Source organism: Ceratotherium simum, chromosome 12 (assembly GCF_057802395.1).
Source record: "Ceratotherium simum simum isolate JZ-2026a chromosome 12, ASM5780239v1, whole genome shotgun sequence".
In the NCBI taxonomy this organism is placed as follows: Eukaryota; Metazoa; Chordata; class Mammalia; order Perissodactyla; family Rhinocerotidae; genus Ceratotherium; species Ceratotherium simum.
The window spans coordinates 16,898,633-16,915,052 of NC_141911.1; positions in this window are offsets into that span (position 1 = coordinate 16,898,633).

Sequence of the window (16,420 nt, forward strand, 5' to 3'; positions counted from 1 at the left end):
TAGAGCAGATCATATGGAAGAGAGAATTAGTGAGCTCCGAGATCAAAACCTAGAAATAATATCAGTAGAAAAGGAGAGAGAACCAAAGCTAAAAACACAACAACATAGAAATTCTACGAGAATTATGCAACCCCATTAGAATGGGCAACATAGGGTAATGGGTATCCCAGAATGAGAAGAGAGAGAAAAGGGAGTAGAGAGCTTATTTAAAGAAATAATAGCTGAGAACTTCCCCAAAGTTGGTGAAGGGACTAGATATATAAGTACATGAAGCTAATAGAACACCCAATTATCTCAATAATAAAAGACCTTCTCTGAGACACATGATAATAAAACTGTCAAAAAATAATGACAAAAAAAGAGTATTAAAAGCGACCAGAGAGAAAAAGAAAATAACCTACAAAGGAATCCCCAATAGGATAACAGCAGATTTTTCAGCAAAAACAATACAGGCCAGGAGAGAGTGGAAAGATATGTTCAAAACATTAAAAGATAAGAACTCTCAGCCAAGAATACTCTATCCATAAAATTTATCTTTCAGATATGAAGGAGAAATAAAGATTTCCCAGACAAACAAAAGCTGAGGGAGTTCATCACAATTAGACCTGCCTTACAAGAAATGTTGAAAGGAGTTCTTCTACCTGAAACAAAAGGGTAAAGTTATACTAAGCTTTGAGCAAGGTGATAAATAGATAGACAGAATCAGAAAATTGCAAATCTATATCAGAATATGATAGTTTACATTTAATTAAAACATAAATGTTAAAAGGAAAGAAAGCATTAAAAATAACTATAACTACTTCAATTTGGTCACAAACTCACAATACAAAAAAGAATAATTTGTGACAACAAAAATATAGACGAGAAGGAGAGAAAGGAGGAAATATGCATAGGGAAATGAAGATAAGAAGCTATCAGCAGAAAGAGGACTATCTTATCTATGAGATCTTTTATACAAACCACATGGTAACCACGAAACAAAAATTCAGAGCAGAGTCACAAAACATAAAAAAAGAGGAAACTAAGAAACATATCACAGCAAACCACCAAACTGAAACGGCAGACAGAAACACAAGAAAAAACGAAGAATGGAAATATAAAGCAAACAGAAGATAAAATGGTAGTAATAAGCCCCCATATGTCAATAATCACCCTAAATGTAAATGGACTGAATTCATCAATCAAAAGACACAGAGTGACTGGATGGCTGAGATGGATGAGACATCTCAGGTCTGAAGACAAGCATGGGCTCAAAGTGAAGGGATGGAAGATGATACACCAAGCAAATGGTAACCAAAAGAAAGTGGGTGTAGCCATACTTATATTAGACAAAATAGACTTCAAGCCAAAAAAAGATAACAGGAGACAAAGATGGACATTTTATAATGGTAAAGAAGACAATCCATCAAGAGGACATAACATTTATTAATTTATATGCACCTAACATAGGAGCACCAAAGTATATAAAGCAATTAATAACGGACCTAAAGGGAGAAATTGACAGCAACAGGATAAGAGTAGGAGACTAATTCCCTACTTACATCAATGGCTAGATCATCCAGAAAGAAAGTCAGCAAGGAAATAGGCTTAAATAAAACATTAGACCAGACAAACTTAATAGACTATATAGAACATTCCATCCAAAAGCAGAAGGATACACATTCTGCTCAAGTGCATACAGAACATTCTCAGATAGACCATTTGCTAGGAAATAAAAGAAGCCTCAATAAATTTAAGATTGAAATCATATCAAGGATCTTTTTGGACCACAATGGTATGAAACTAGAAATCAACTACAAGAAGAAAGCTGGAAAAGTCACAAACATGTGGAGACTAAGCAACACGCTACTGAAAACTACTGAATCAATGAAGACATCAAAGGAGATATCAAAAAATATTTGGAGACAAATGAAAATGAAGACACAATATACCAAAATTTTGGGTATGCTGCAAAGGTAGTACTAAGAGGAAAGTATATAGCAATAAAAGCCTACCTTACAAAAAAGAAAAATCTTAAATAAATAGTCTAACATTACACCTAAAGGAACTAGAAAAAGAACAAACAAAACCCCAAATCAGTAGAAGGAAGGAAATAATAAAATGTCAGCATGAAAATAAATGAAATAGAGACTAAAAAGACAATAAAAAGGATCAGTGAAACTAAGATCTGGTTCTTTGAAAAGATAAACAAAAATGACAAACTTTTAGCTAGAGTTACTATGGAAAAAAGAGAGAAGTCTCAAATAAATGAAATCAGAAACAAAGGAGAAGAAATTACAATGGACATGACAGAAATACAAAGGATTATAAAATAATACTATGAAAAGCTATATGAATAACCTAGAAGAAATGGATACATTCCCAGAATCATACAACCTTCCAAAAATGAATCAAGAAGAAGTAGATAATCTAAATAAACTGATGACTAATAAGGAGATTGAAACAGTAATCAAAAACCTCCCAAAAGACAAAAGTCCAGGGCCAGAGGGCTTCTCTGGTAAGTTCTACCAAACATTCAAAGATTTAATACCTACACTTCTCAAACATTTCCAAAAAACTGAAGAGGAGGGGATACTTCCTGCTCATTTTATGAGACCAACATTATCCTGATACCAAAACCAGACATGGATGACACAAAAAAAGAAAATTATAGGCCAATATCTCTGATGAACATTGATTCAAAAATCCTAAACAAAAAATTAGCAAATCAAATACAACGATACAAAAGGAACATACACTACAATCAAGTGAGATTTATTTCAGGGATGCAAGGATAGTTCAATATCTGCATATCAGTCGATGTGATACATATACCACATTAACAAAATGAAAAATAAAAAACACATGATCATTTCAAAAGATGCAGGGAAAGCATTTGACAAGATTCAGCATCAATTTATGATAAAAACTCTGAATAAAATGGGTATAGAAGGAAAGTACCTCAACATAATAAAAGCCATATATGACAAACCCACAGCTAACATCATATTCAATGGTGAAAAATGAAAGCTATCCCCTAAGAACAGGAACAACCCAAGAATGCCCACTCTTGCCACACTTATTCGACATTGTATTGGAAGTCCTAGCCAGAGTAATTAGGCAAGAAAAAGAAATAAATGGTATCCAAATTGGAAAAGAAGAATTAAAACTGTCACTATTTGCAGATGACATTTTATGTATAGAAACCTATAAAGAATCCACCAAAAAATTATTAGAATAAACAAATACAGTAAAGTTGCAGGGTACAAAATCAACATACAAAAACCAGTTGCATTCCTGTGCTCTAATAACGAACCAGCAGAAAGAGAAATCAAAAATACAATTCCATTTACAATAGCAAAAAAAGAATAAAATACCTAGGAATAGACTTAACAAAGGAAGTAAATTACCTGTATACTGAAAACTATAAGACACTATTGAAAGAGATTGAAGAAGACACAAACAAATGGGAAGATATGCCATACTCATGGACTGGAAAAATTAACATAGTCAAAATGTCCCTATTACCCAAAGCAATCTACAGATTCAATACAATCCCTATTAAAATCCCAACGACATTTTTCACAGAAATAGAACAAAGAATCCTAAAATTTTTGTGGAACAACAAATGACCCCAAATAGCTAAAGCAAACCTGAGAAAAAAAGAACAAAGCTGAAGGTATCATACTCCCTCATTTCAAAATATAGTACAAAGCTATTGTAATCAAAACAGCATGGCACTGGCAGAAAAACAGACACAGAGGTCAATGGAACAGAACTGACAGCCTGGAAATAAACCCACACATTTATGGACAGCTAATTTCTGAGAAAGGAGCCAAGAATATACAATGGAGAAAGGAAAGTCTCTTCAATAAATGGTGTTGGGAAAACTGGATAGCCACATGCAAAAGAGTGAAAGTAGACCACTATTTTACACCATAGACAAAAATTAATTCAAAATGGATTAAGGTCTTGAACGTAAGACCTGAAGCCGTAAAACTCCTAGAAGAAAATATAGGCAGTATTCTCTTAGACATAGGTCTTAGCAGCATCTTTTCAAGTATGTCTCCTCAGGCAAGAGAAACAAAAGAAAAAAAAATTAACAACTGAGGCTACATCAAACCAAAAAGCTTCTGCACAGCAAAGGAAACCATCAACAAAATGAAAAGACAACCTAACAATTGGGAGAAGATATTTGCAAATCATGTATCAGATAAAGGGTTAATATCCAAAATATATAAAGAACTCATACAACTCAACAGCAAAAAACAAACAACCCAATTAAAAAATGGGCCTGGTGGCATAGTGGTTAAGTTCACATGCTCCGCCTCGGCAGCCCAGGGTTCACAGGTTTGGATCCTGGCACGACTGCTTATCAAGCCATGCTGTCCATATAAAGTAGAGGAAGATGGGCACAGATGTTAGCCCAGGGCCAATCTTCCTCAGCAAAAATAGGAGGATTGGCAACAAACATTAGCTCAGGGCTAATCTTCCTCACCAAAAAAAAAAAAAAAAAAGGGCCGAGGATCTGAACAGACATTTTTCCAAAGAACATATACAGATATACGATAGGTACATAAAAAGATGTTCAACATCACCAGTTATTGGGGAAATGCAAATCAAAACCACAATGAAATGTCACATCATGCCAATCATGGCTATTATTATAGCCCAAATGGCTATTACTAAAAAGACAAGAAAATAACAATTGTTGGAGAGGATGCAGAGAAAAGAGAACCCTCATACGCTGCTGGTAGGAATGTAAATTGGTGCAGCCACTGTGGAAAACAGTATGGAAATTCCTCAAAAAATTAAAAATAGAACTACGATATGATCCAGCTACTCCACTTCTGGGTATTTATCCAAAGAACAGGAAAACACTAATTCAAAAAGATATATGCAGCCATATGTTCACTGCAGCATTATTCACAATAGCCAAGATTTAGAAACATCCTAAGTGTCCATCGATGGATGAATGGATAAAACAGACTTCATGTATCGATATATACAATGGAATACTACCAGTCATAAAAAAAATGAAATCTCGCCATTTGCAACAACACGAATGGACTTTGAGGGTATTATAGCTAAGGGAAATAAGTCAGACAGAGAATGACGAATACCAAATGATTTACTCGTATGTGGAAGATAAACACATAGACACAGAGAACAGATTGGTGGTTACCAGAGGGGAAAGGAAGGTGGGGGGAGGACACAAGGGGTAAAGGGGTACACTTCTATGGTGACAGATAGAAACTTGACTTTTTATGGTGAATGCAATGTAGTCTATACAGAATGTGAAATATAATAATGTACACCTGAAATTTATACAATGTTATAAATCAATGTTGCCTCAATAAAAAGTTTTAAAAAATAAATAAAAGAGAAATAAAAATTAACGACCATTAGAACTGACAATTAAGACTGAAAGACAAGGTGGTAACCCTTGCAGGGACCAATTTTTCACGGCTGGTGTAGAATCAGGTGATTAACATCAGAGATTTATGTTTTGACTATTGCCTTTGAAGTGAAATAAGTGAAGCTGTGGTTTCTGATAACTTATTATTATTTGACAAGATATCACAAATTTTAATACAGCAAGAAAGATAAAGCAGAATAAATGAATGAATGAATGACAGAGCGCTTGAAGCTTGATATTATTATTCAATGCCCATGCTCCTAACCATTATGATCTACTATCTGTCTAGCGCCCAGTGCAGTGCCTAGGCTATCCGGAGCTCCTGGCAATATTAAATATTTTTCAAATTAATGTTCAGTGAAATAGCCCTGCAGAATGGCCATAACTGTGACCTAGCATTCAACTCCAGTGGCCACACAGAAGCGCACATAAATTGTGCCTATTTCATGGCAGAATATAGGTGGCTTGAGGTACAGAAAAGTTTGACTCTTTATATTTGTTTTCTGCTCTTATGTACAAAATTACTGTGGACATAATTTTAATTTTCCTCAAACTATTCCCCCATTGCAAAACATTAAAGTATGACGTGACTATGTTTACTGTGGAGTAAATGTTCTTTTCTGCCCTAAATTTCCCCCCTGTAGTTTACCTTCCAGCCTCCCCAAATCATTGTTTTAGAGACACTAGGACAGCAATAATTTTTGACATTTTATTTTTTGAGGAATATCAGCCCTGAGCTAACATCCATGCCAATCCTCCTCTTTTTGCTGAGGAAGACTGGCCCTGAGCTAACATCTATTGCCAATCCTCCTCTTTTATTTTTTCCCTTTTTCTCCCCAAAGCCCAGTAGATAGCCGTATGTCATAGTTGCACATCCTTCTAGTTGCTGTATGTGGGACGCGGCCTCAGCATGGCCGGACAAGTGGTGCATCAGTGCGCGCCCGGGATCCGAACCCGGGCTGCCAATAGCAGAGTGCGAGCACTTAACCGCTAAGCCACGGGGCTGGCCCAATTTTTGATATTTTAAAGGCATATAATTTATCCTGAGTTTTAATGGATTGTTATAAATATAATGCTAGACTACATTTAATCACGTAGAAAAATTGAAAGTTGGCTTTAGGAATGCTAATTCACTTCCTTACTAGAAATCAAAAGCAGCATGTGAAACTAGGAATCCTTTCAAAGTTACTGAAGCTTGGTTACTTCTGGAGTTCTTCACCCTTTGCTCCTTTGACTTGTTCTATTTGTTAACTTCTTGTAACTTAGGTTTAAAAATGTGCTCGTTACACATTTTTTAAATAAAAAAAGAAACTTCAATCGTCTTTTACTATTTTGATTTTTCCGCAAGAAGTCTATGTTTGTCAGTCATACCTGTGAGTAGGGAGGTAAGCAAGTGAAGAGATGTGGAGCAGAGGCGTGGCAAAGAGAAAGGAAAGGTCGAGAAAGAATAAAACACCAAAGAAAACATGAGAACAAGAGGACTTCAAAAGATACATCTTAGAAGTAGAACTCGTGAAAGTGAATCTGAGAGCGAGCAGCCTGAGAGGGAATGTGTTCTCTGAGGCAACATCATGAAGAGACATAAAACAATGAAACTATCCCAAACCCTGAAATAACCAGAAACCAGGGAGCAGTCATCAGCAAATGGCAGCCCTGAGTATCTTGGGTGGTCTAGAAAGTGGCCAAGGCAGAGGAGGGTAAAAATGGTGACAGCAAATGGGGAGGGACCCTTCTGACAAATAGTTAGAAATAAACTCTAATGGGCAAGCACCAGTTGTCTCCAAGTAATTGCTGATATCAGCACCAAGGCCCGGTGGCTTGCTATGTAACATCAGATCTGACAGTGAAGATGAGAGCCATAAACAAGAAATTGAACAAGAGGCCCAGGGCTGAGAGGTAAGAAACATACTGAGAAGTAAAGTACCAGACAGAATTACCTGAAATGTCTCTAAGACCTGGACATACGGAAAGCAGGGGTGTCAGGAGGTTGTATTTATTATGTGTTGCGCACCTGGAGTTAAACAGGCGGGACTGCCTCTCTAAAGATTTAGCATCCAGTCACCAAGACACCAGCAAGTACAGTATTTATGGAGCTGCCAGGTGTTCACAAAACTGGACTACATGCTAAGAGGAATACAGTAAATATTAGACACGGTCCCTTCTCTAAAACCGACTCAAAACGAGAAAGATTGAAAGAAAGAGAAAAATAAGAAACACATGCTTATTACTAAATGGCTGTAGGTTATGTGCAGAATATATACCTTCCCTGTGGTAGGAAATTTTTGTTTTTTCTTAAGTAATTTAACAAAGAATACATGAAATATTAATATACGTAAAATAGACAACTGTTTTTGTGTACATACCATGTGCCTACAGGTCACTGTGAGGATGTAGATATAGATATGAGACACGGTAGGGTGGAGGGATTAAGAGTTTAGACTTTGGAGCCATACTGCTTTGTTACAAAGCCTGGCTCCATACCCTAACTAGCCATGTGATGTTGGGCAAGTTCCATTACTCTTCTGTCCCTAGTTTTCCTGAGGATTCAACACATCAAAAATTGCCAGGTTCCCATCACGTATACTAGGCACATGGTAAGTGTTCAGTAAGTGTTGGCTCTTATTGTTATTATCATAACATTACCTAAGGGCTGGAAAAGCCATCTCTTTTCTAGTAAACCACAATCATTTATTTGGGTTCAACAACGATACTTAATAAAAGCAGATGATTTACTAGGGCTATCAAATGTTTTTGCATAGGAAGTAAAACACAGGGTAATTAAACAAATGTCTATACTCAAAGTAAAATGCAAGTGACAGGAAGCACTGCTAGTCAATTTGAGTCAGCAGATTTCATTATTTGGATGACTAAGTCTTATTGCAAAAGCCAGCTTATTGCCTTGAATTGCTCCTTCTCTGTGCTGCAGTCAGCCCCTGTACACTGGGTTTTCTTGTTTCCTTGACCACTGTGGCCTCTTCTACCGCCTGTGAACCTGTTACATCTAAAGTACAATTGTGCACAGACCACATAATTTTCTAAAGAAGCTCCTGGCCAGCAGTATAAATCAGCAGATGCAAATAACTACTAGCCGCTATTCCCAGATGAATGGGAAGATCGCCACTTACACAGCAGGAAAACCTGCTCCAACTATTTGAACAATTTTACTATAAAAGATTGTACCACGTTCCATCCTGGCTTCTAAAAACCTCTTCACAAGTGAATAAATAAATACACCCAGAACAATTTGAAAATTAATGCTAAACTGGAATCTTTGCTGCATTTTGAAATTTTCATTACAGGTCACGTAAATAATTGATCAAAAGTTTCTGAAATGCTATGAAAATACAGAAAACTAAGGCTTACATAGTAGGTGAGCATATGAATTTATTAGAGCTGATTTGATGGGGTTTTTTCCACCCTCATAGTAATCTATCTCTGCAAAGCAGATGAATTACATACTATTCATGCTCTAGCAAGTGACCTGTAAAATTAACAACCCAATCACCTGTATAGGCAGGCTCTAAAATTTACTGCATTTTTATGTAGAATTCTGCTTAGTTAATGGAACTCCTGACTTTTCTGACATAACTTTACCTAATTATCAGATGTTACTGGTAAGATTACCAACAATAAAATGTTAATAATATTTTGCTTGTATCACAATTAAAAGCCAAAAAATCATCAAAATAAGCAAGGAAAGATGAAAGTATTAATCAGTATGATAAATGACAAAGTTTCATGTCCATTTGGTGGCTTAATGAATAATGGAGTAATGCTGATGCTTCTGATGAGGTTGATGACAAATAATAATAATAATAAAGTGAGCCACACATTATATACAAATGATGAGGACAAAATCTTCCCTACACTCTAAATCATTGAGCTTTGAAGGTCCTTTCCTTGTATTTCATAGCTTATAACCACTGGTGTGCATATATGCATTTAATTTTGCCCAATCGCGTAATGCTGCCAAGGTGAAAGTGGAATCAAAAGGTTTGATGATGCATGTTTTGTGTATTTTTTCTCCCCTATTGCATATCAAATATTCAAAGGGCAATTATTAAGCATATTATATATTAATATATATAATATATAGTATATAAAAAAATATAATATATATAATAATATAATATATTATATAATATTACTTTATATTTTATTATAATATATTATTATATATTATATATATAAAAATAATATATTATTTTATATATTTATATAATATATAAAATAAAATATAATAATATAAAATATTAAGCATATTATATCCTTTCAAAAAATCTTACATGATTAACTAGTAGGAAGCAGGTTCAATAGCATAAAATTCACAGAAATTGTTATTTTTTAAAGTTAAAAATAAGTTATGAAATGGAAGATGTTGCCTGTCACAGAGCAAGCCCTGACTTATTTCTATGAAGACTGGGTGTCACACACTTAGGAGGCTTTATAGGAGTCTTGCCACTGTCAGAGCAGCTCAGCAGGTACTAACTTCCTTCTGGGGATTTGACCATTTCTCTTCCCAGATGTCTCTTTTTATAGAAAGAGAAAAAAGCCTCACTAGACACAAAAGGTTTTAAAGAAAGTGTCTTTTCACGTGTTGAATATATTTTAAAGTTTTTCATGTGTATATATATAAAGCAATTCTGTATATATAAAACTAGTGAGTACCTAAAAATAATACGAAATAAGTTCAGAGGAAATGAGACATTGAGGCATGTACCTTTGTCCTTGAATCTTGAATACTAACATTCCCACACGTACACGTACAACTTGAGCTCAGTGCTCAGAAAAGGAAGATCGTTTTGCACTCTTCCAAGTTCTCAACCTTACCTAGTTTGGGGCAATGGAAGTCCTTTTTTTTTTTTTAAATACCAATACCACTCCACTGGTTTCTGAAAGTAAATGGGTTCCATTCTTCATTCTAGTTACAGGGAGATAAATCTACAATTCAATAAAAATAAAGTATTGAATTTCTCCTTTGTGCTTAGCAGATCCCAAGACAGTAGAAAAATCTTCCTCTAATCCACTTCTTATGATCCAACAGAATCTCAGAGATGGACAGTACAACAGTTGTATCAGATACTATGTGAAGCTGTAGTCCTTCCTGGCCGGGACAGCTCTTCCTCGGGCAAAATAAGCCAGACCCTACATGATACACTGAGGAATTCAAAAGGTCCTTATATGAATCATTTTCTTCTTCCTTGGCCTGACAGAACTTTATTCTCACCATAAGTAATCTACTTTTGGTTAAGGTACTGATGCTCCCATTAAAACACAGATATGTTAAATCTCTTTATGACTAAGGTCTTTAAAGAAGTGAGCAAAAACCAGGCCATTCCTTGATTGGAGATGATGCAGATGCTGCTGCCTAACTTTCCTATAGTTCAAGCTAGCAAGTCGTTGTACTAAACTATCAAGGTCAAGGGTCGGCAAATTTTTCTGTAAAAGACCAGATAATAAATACTTTCAGCTTTGTGGGGCCATGTGGTCTGTGTTGTAGCTACTCGACTCTGCTCTTGCAGCATGCAAGCATCCATAGAGAAAACATAAACAAATGAGTGTGGCTACATTACAATACAATTTTATTTATAGATACTGACATTTTTTTTTCTTTTTTTTTTTGCTGAGGAAGATTTTCCCTGAGCTAACATCTGTTGCCTGTCTTCTTCTATTTTGTACGTGGGTTGCTGCCCCAGCATGGCTGTCAAGTGGCGTACGTCTGCGCCAGGGATCTGAACTTGCAAACCTGGGCTGCCAAAGTGGAGCCTGCCGAGCTCAAACACTACACCACAGGGCTGGCCCCTGGATACTGATTTTTTAAGTTCATGTGAATTTCACATATCACAAAATAGTATTTATTTTTCAGCTGTTTAAAAATGTGAAAACCATTGTTAGTTTGTGGGCCCTAAAAGACTACTAGTAAGGCAGATCTGGCTCATGGACAGTAGTTTGCAGGCCTCTGATCTAGGTGATGAAGACCTCAAACTTAGCATGTCTAAAACAGAACCTGAGTCTCCCACTTTTCCACCCCAACAAAAAAGTTCTCCCAACCTCTCAACTCACAAGGCTCCATATCTCAGTAAATGCTACTTGTCCGGTTATGCATGCCAAAAACTTTATAATTTTACTTAATTAGTCTCTTCTCTTGCATCTGAAATCTAGTCTTGTCAGCTGAAACTTCAAAATATATTCAGAATCCTCCCACTTTTTGCCAGTTGAACTCTTGCCACACTAGTCAAACCACCATCATGTCTCACCCGATCTATTGCACTAGCTGTCCTGACTTTTCAAACGCAATCTATTCTCTACCCAATCCAGAAAGATCTTTCTAAAGTACAAGTAAGACTGCATTCCACTTTTCTGTTTAAAACACTCTATGGCTTCCCATCTCATATAGAGTAAAACCTAAGTCCATGCTTTGGCCTATAAATAACTGTAAGTCCTGATTCCCTCTGCTATCTCTTTGGCTTCCTCTTCTACCACTCCCACCTCTGCTCCAGACAAACTGGCCTTCCTGCTGTTTCTGGAACATTCAAGCCCACTCTGTCCTCAAAGCATTTTCATTTACTATTCCCTCTGCACAGAGTGATTTTCCCTCATGGATCTGCATGGCTCATTCCCTCATTACTAAAAAGACTTTCCTAACAAACCAGTATAAAATAACATCTCCCACCATCACTTTTTATTTCATTACACTCTTTATGTTTCTTTGTAGCACCCAACACCTCTTGACTTATGACATATTTACTTCTTTATTTCCTTACTTTTTCTGTCTTTTCCTTTAGAATATAGACTCCACAGAGACAGAGACTTTGTTTTTTTCTTGACTGCTGCATCCCCTGCTAATAGAACATTGGTTGAATGAATAAACAAATGATGAATAAAGAATGAATGACATATATATATATATATATATACACCGTTCAATTTTACGCGAAGAATGTGAAAAGACAGATGAAATGGTTTATTTCTTTGGAAAATGCTATTAAAATTGATTCAAGAAGCAAAAAAAAAAAAAAAAGAATGAATGAAATGACATCAGATTTGTGAAAAGGGGCAGGAGGAAATGGAGGTGATACCTGACCACTTAGTCATCTTATTTTGGACCAACCTCTTCCTCATTTCATTTCATGGTGAAAACCAATAGAGGTAGTGTTGTGTAGTAGCTAAGAGCATGGGCTTTGTGTTAAGCCACACTTCTATTCTCCACTTCCTCTCCAGCTACCTACATATTTTGGGAAGGTACTTAGGGACTTTGGAAGGTACTTAGGGTTCAGTTCCCGGACACAGACCTATACCACTCATTGGCGGCCGTGCTGTAGTGGTGACCCACATACAAAATAGAGGACGATTGGCACAGATGTTAACTCAGGGCGAATCTTCCTCAAAAAAGTAAATAAATAAATAAATAAGGAAGGACATTCTATTAGATTTAAATAAGAAATTTAGGAGAGGCAAGTATGATTATGGAATCGCATGTCTCAGCCCAATGGCATTAACATTAATCACTGTATTGATGTGAAGACATTTATTCTATAAACATGCATCGGGTGCCAATATTCCAGGTACACTCTAAGCACTGTGTTTTTTCATCTTTCCAATGGGAATACAAAAACAAGACTATTTTTGGTTGGAATGATCATCTAGATTCCTACAAGGTAGTGAGATCCATTCTTTAATTCTTTACATTTACAGCATATGTTTTTCTAAAATCATAGTTTAAATAAAAATGGAAACCATTTTACCCCCATTTACAAAGTTTATCCTTTTGAGTTTAAATGAAAGTAAATTGACCTGGCATAGGTCATTTTTCCTAATGCTAATAAAAGTTGACTTCTGAGTTGTGTCTAAATCAATAATATTCAAACTTGAGTTTACATTAGTAAGGGATAGGAGTATAGGTCTTACCAAAAATGGAGATACCTGGACGCTCCTTGACCTCCTAGTTTCTGGTTCAGAAGATTGACTCCAGGAATGTGCATTTTTAACATCAGTTCAACTGATTCTAACGTCTTATTACTCACTTTGAGAAATACTGGTCTAATAATGTAAAGTATGCATTTAAAGAACGTAACAGAAATTTGTAATATTACCTCTAAATTAAAGCTTTTAAATACCAGAAAATTTTAGCACATAAATTGCATAATTAAAATCTCTCCGACTAATGTAACTAAATGTACCTCTCATGATTACCCAATAATATAATAGAAATTAAGGCCAAACTACAGCAGTAATATGATGCTCTCCACAATTTGTAGAATTTCTCTCCAATAATTATTCTGTGAACCAAATTACAAGGTTACTTTTAAGAAATGAATATTATCAGTCTCTCTGAGAAAAATAACATATCACAATTAAGTTTAAAGAGCCTGGAAAACTATAAATGGCATTTTTTTGTTGTTGTTGTTGTTGTTATCAAGTCTAATTCTAAAAGCATAGTTTGATGGAAAAAGTAGCAAGTACGGGTGGCTGGCCTGCTGGCACAAGTGGTTAAGTGCGCGCTTCGCTGTGGCGGCCCGGGGTTCGCAGGTTTGGATCCTGGGCGTGCACCGCCGCACCGCTTGGCAAGCCATGCTGCGGAGGCGTCCTATATAAAGTGGAGGAAGATGGGCATGGATGTTAGCCCAGGGCCAATCTTCCTCAGCAAAAAGTGGAGGATTGGCAGATGTTAGCTCAGGGCCGATCTTCCTCACATGCACACACAAAAAAAGTAGCAAGTGAGAAAAACCTCAGTCCTGTCTGCCCTAGCTTTCTTCTCTCTTTGGATGGTCTGTAAGAAGTAGAGAAAGAAAAGGAAATCTGGAAGATTTAAAGAGCTTGGAAAAGGCCATTGATATGAAATGACTGTCACACTTCACCTTCACTACTTGAGAAATAATTATTTCCACTTAGTGGTTGACAAGCTGGAATCAAATTTTACAGTCTAGATGTCTGGGAGTGAGGGGCAGGGAATGACAACTAGGAATGCCTGTCAGCAAAGGTTCACTAGTATCTTGAAAAGGGGGGAGGGGCATCTATTTGGGGTGATAAAAACATACAAGACCTCACAAATTGCCTACCTTGAAAACAATTTTCTTGCTCCTAAAAGATGTGGAGGGCTTGTATTTATTTTTTAAAATAGTTTTTGTTTTTAGAATTTAATTTCTTAAATATTTTCCTACAAGAAAAATCAAAGTAAAAGGGGGCTGCATGTCATCAAAGTTTTCCTTTTTAGAGATTTTTCCCAATCTTTCTATGAAGTCGGTAAAACGGCAATATCTAATACAGAGATAGTAAAGGAAACTTATTGTCTACTTTTTACTTAATAGAAGATAAAATTTTTTTCCAGACTGGGGTTAAACTTTTAGTTACCACTATAAGAAATTTTTTTAATAAAAATATTTTAATATTTTGAGAGTAAGATAGGACAGCTTTCTTTGTGGACCATGTTCTCTTTTTACCGTGATATTTTCTATATGAACATTGCTATTAGTTGATAGACAATTGAAACTGATATGCCTTAATATTAATGAATATTGTTCTTTTGTACTCAATTTAAATTCATACAAATGTATTTAAAATTTTGCCAATAACATATTTTCTAGCAAAAAATTTTTTAAATAGAAGAAATGAATCTATAGATTAGAAATCTGGTTTCCTCATCAGTGGCAGTATACGTAAAGCTGGCAATCACCATGTTCCCTGTGTGAGGTGTATAGAGCCATTGCACTGATCTCTTCACCACACAGCTCCTACTAATCATATGATGTTGTATAGAATCTAATGTATAAACTTATATATATATATATAATTTTTATTAAGAACACTATCAAGTGGAAGAATACCTTGATACTATCAAAAGATCACTGGTTGATTTACAACAATTTTTTGACAGACTAGATGGGTTTTGGTGGTCTAGATAGAATTGGAATGCTTTTTAATTTTAACATAAATTTAGTGAATCACAGTAACAAATCTAATTCCATTCAGAATAAAAATTATTATATGCAAATCACATTGATAAGATTATATTGAATGATTGCTGAAATTATCGTTCTGGTTATGACTGAGGACAAAATAGCCAAACAAGAACTTTATATCTTTTGTTCTAATCTTTGGATTCAAACAAATGAGTTGTATTTTTGATGTGTAAAACCGAGCTTGCCATCTATTATGAAGTTATTAATTTTTTCCTTCTTTTCCTTAAAAGATTTATAACATAAAATCTCCTGAATAAGCAAGTATATTACAATATTCTTATTATCTTACTTTTATATTAGTAGCAGAGATGCTAATAATACTAAGTATATATTATATATAATACACATATAAAACAACAATAATACGTAATATAATGTAGTATATGAAACCTGGGATTAAATATCATTATTGCATTGTAAGCTTACAATCTAAATGACCTAAATATATATCGCAATATATCCTGTAGTGATCTTCAGTTAATGGAACATAACATTTATTGATTTTCATTATATCTAATAGTAGTATATAATATTTTATCTGTGGACACCAATTACTAAGGCACAATGGATTCAGGCATAGTTTTTTAAAAATTAACTATAGTGAGTTAACAGAACATACTGTTGTCATGAGTACTCTATTCTTCTTAAAAATGCGTAACAAAAACACAAAATTCTGAAAAGCTTTTGATACCGTGATATGCTTTCATCACGACAAATGAGAACACACTTTGAAAAGTCAAGAAACTAAATTCTTTCTCTAGAATACCTTAAGGTAAAAGAGATAATTCTGCTCTACAAAATGAGCTAAACAAATGCAAAACTCTGGAAAAGCGTTGCTTTTTCTTCCTTTTCCAAAATTGCTGAGGTTGTCTGATATTTAATTTTAACCATAAATCAAAATGTACTATATTAAAACAAAATTGCTAAATATTAAAAGAATAGTCCATTTTTATCTTCTTTATGAAATGTAAGGTGTAAACTCCTTAGATAAAAAACAATTTTCCTGATACTTTAATTTACGCAGTAGAGATGAGGAGAGTATAAAACTAAGCAAAGTTGAGTT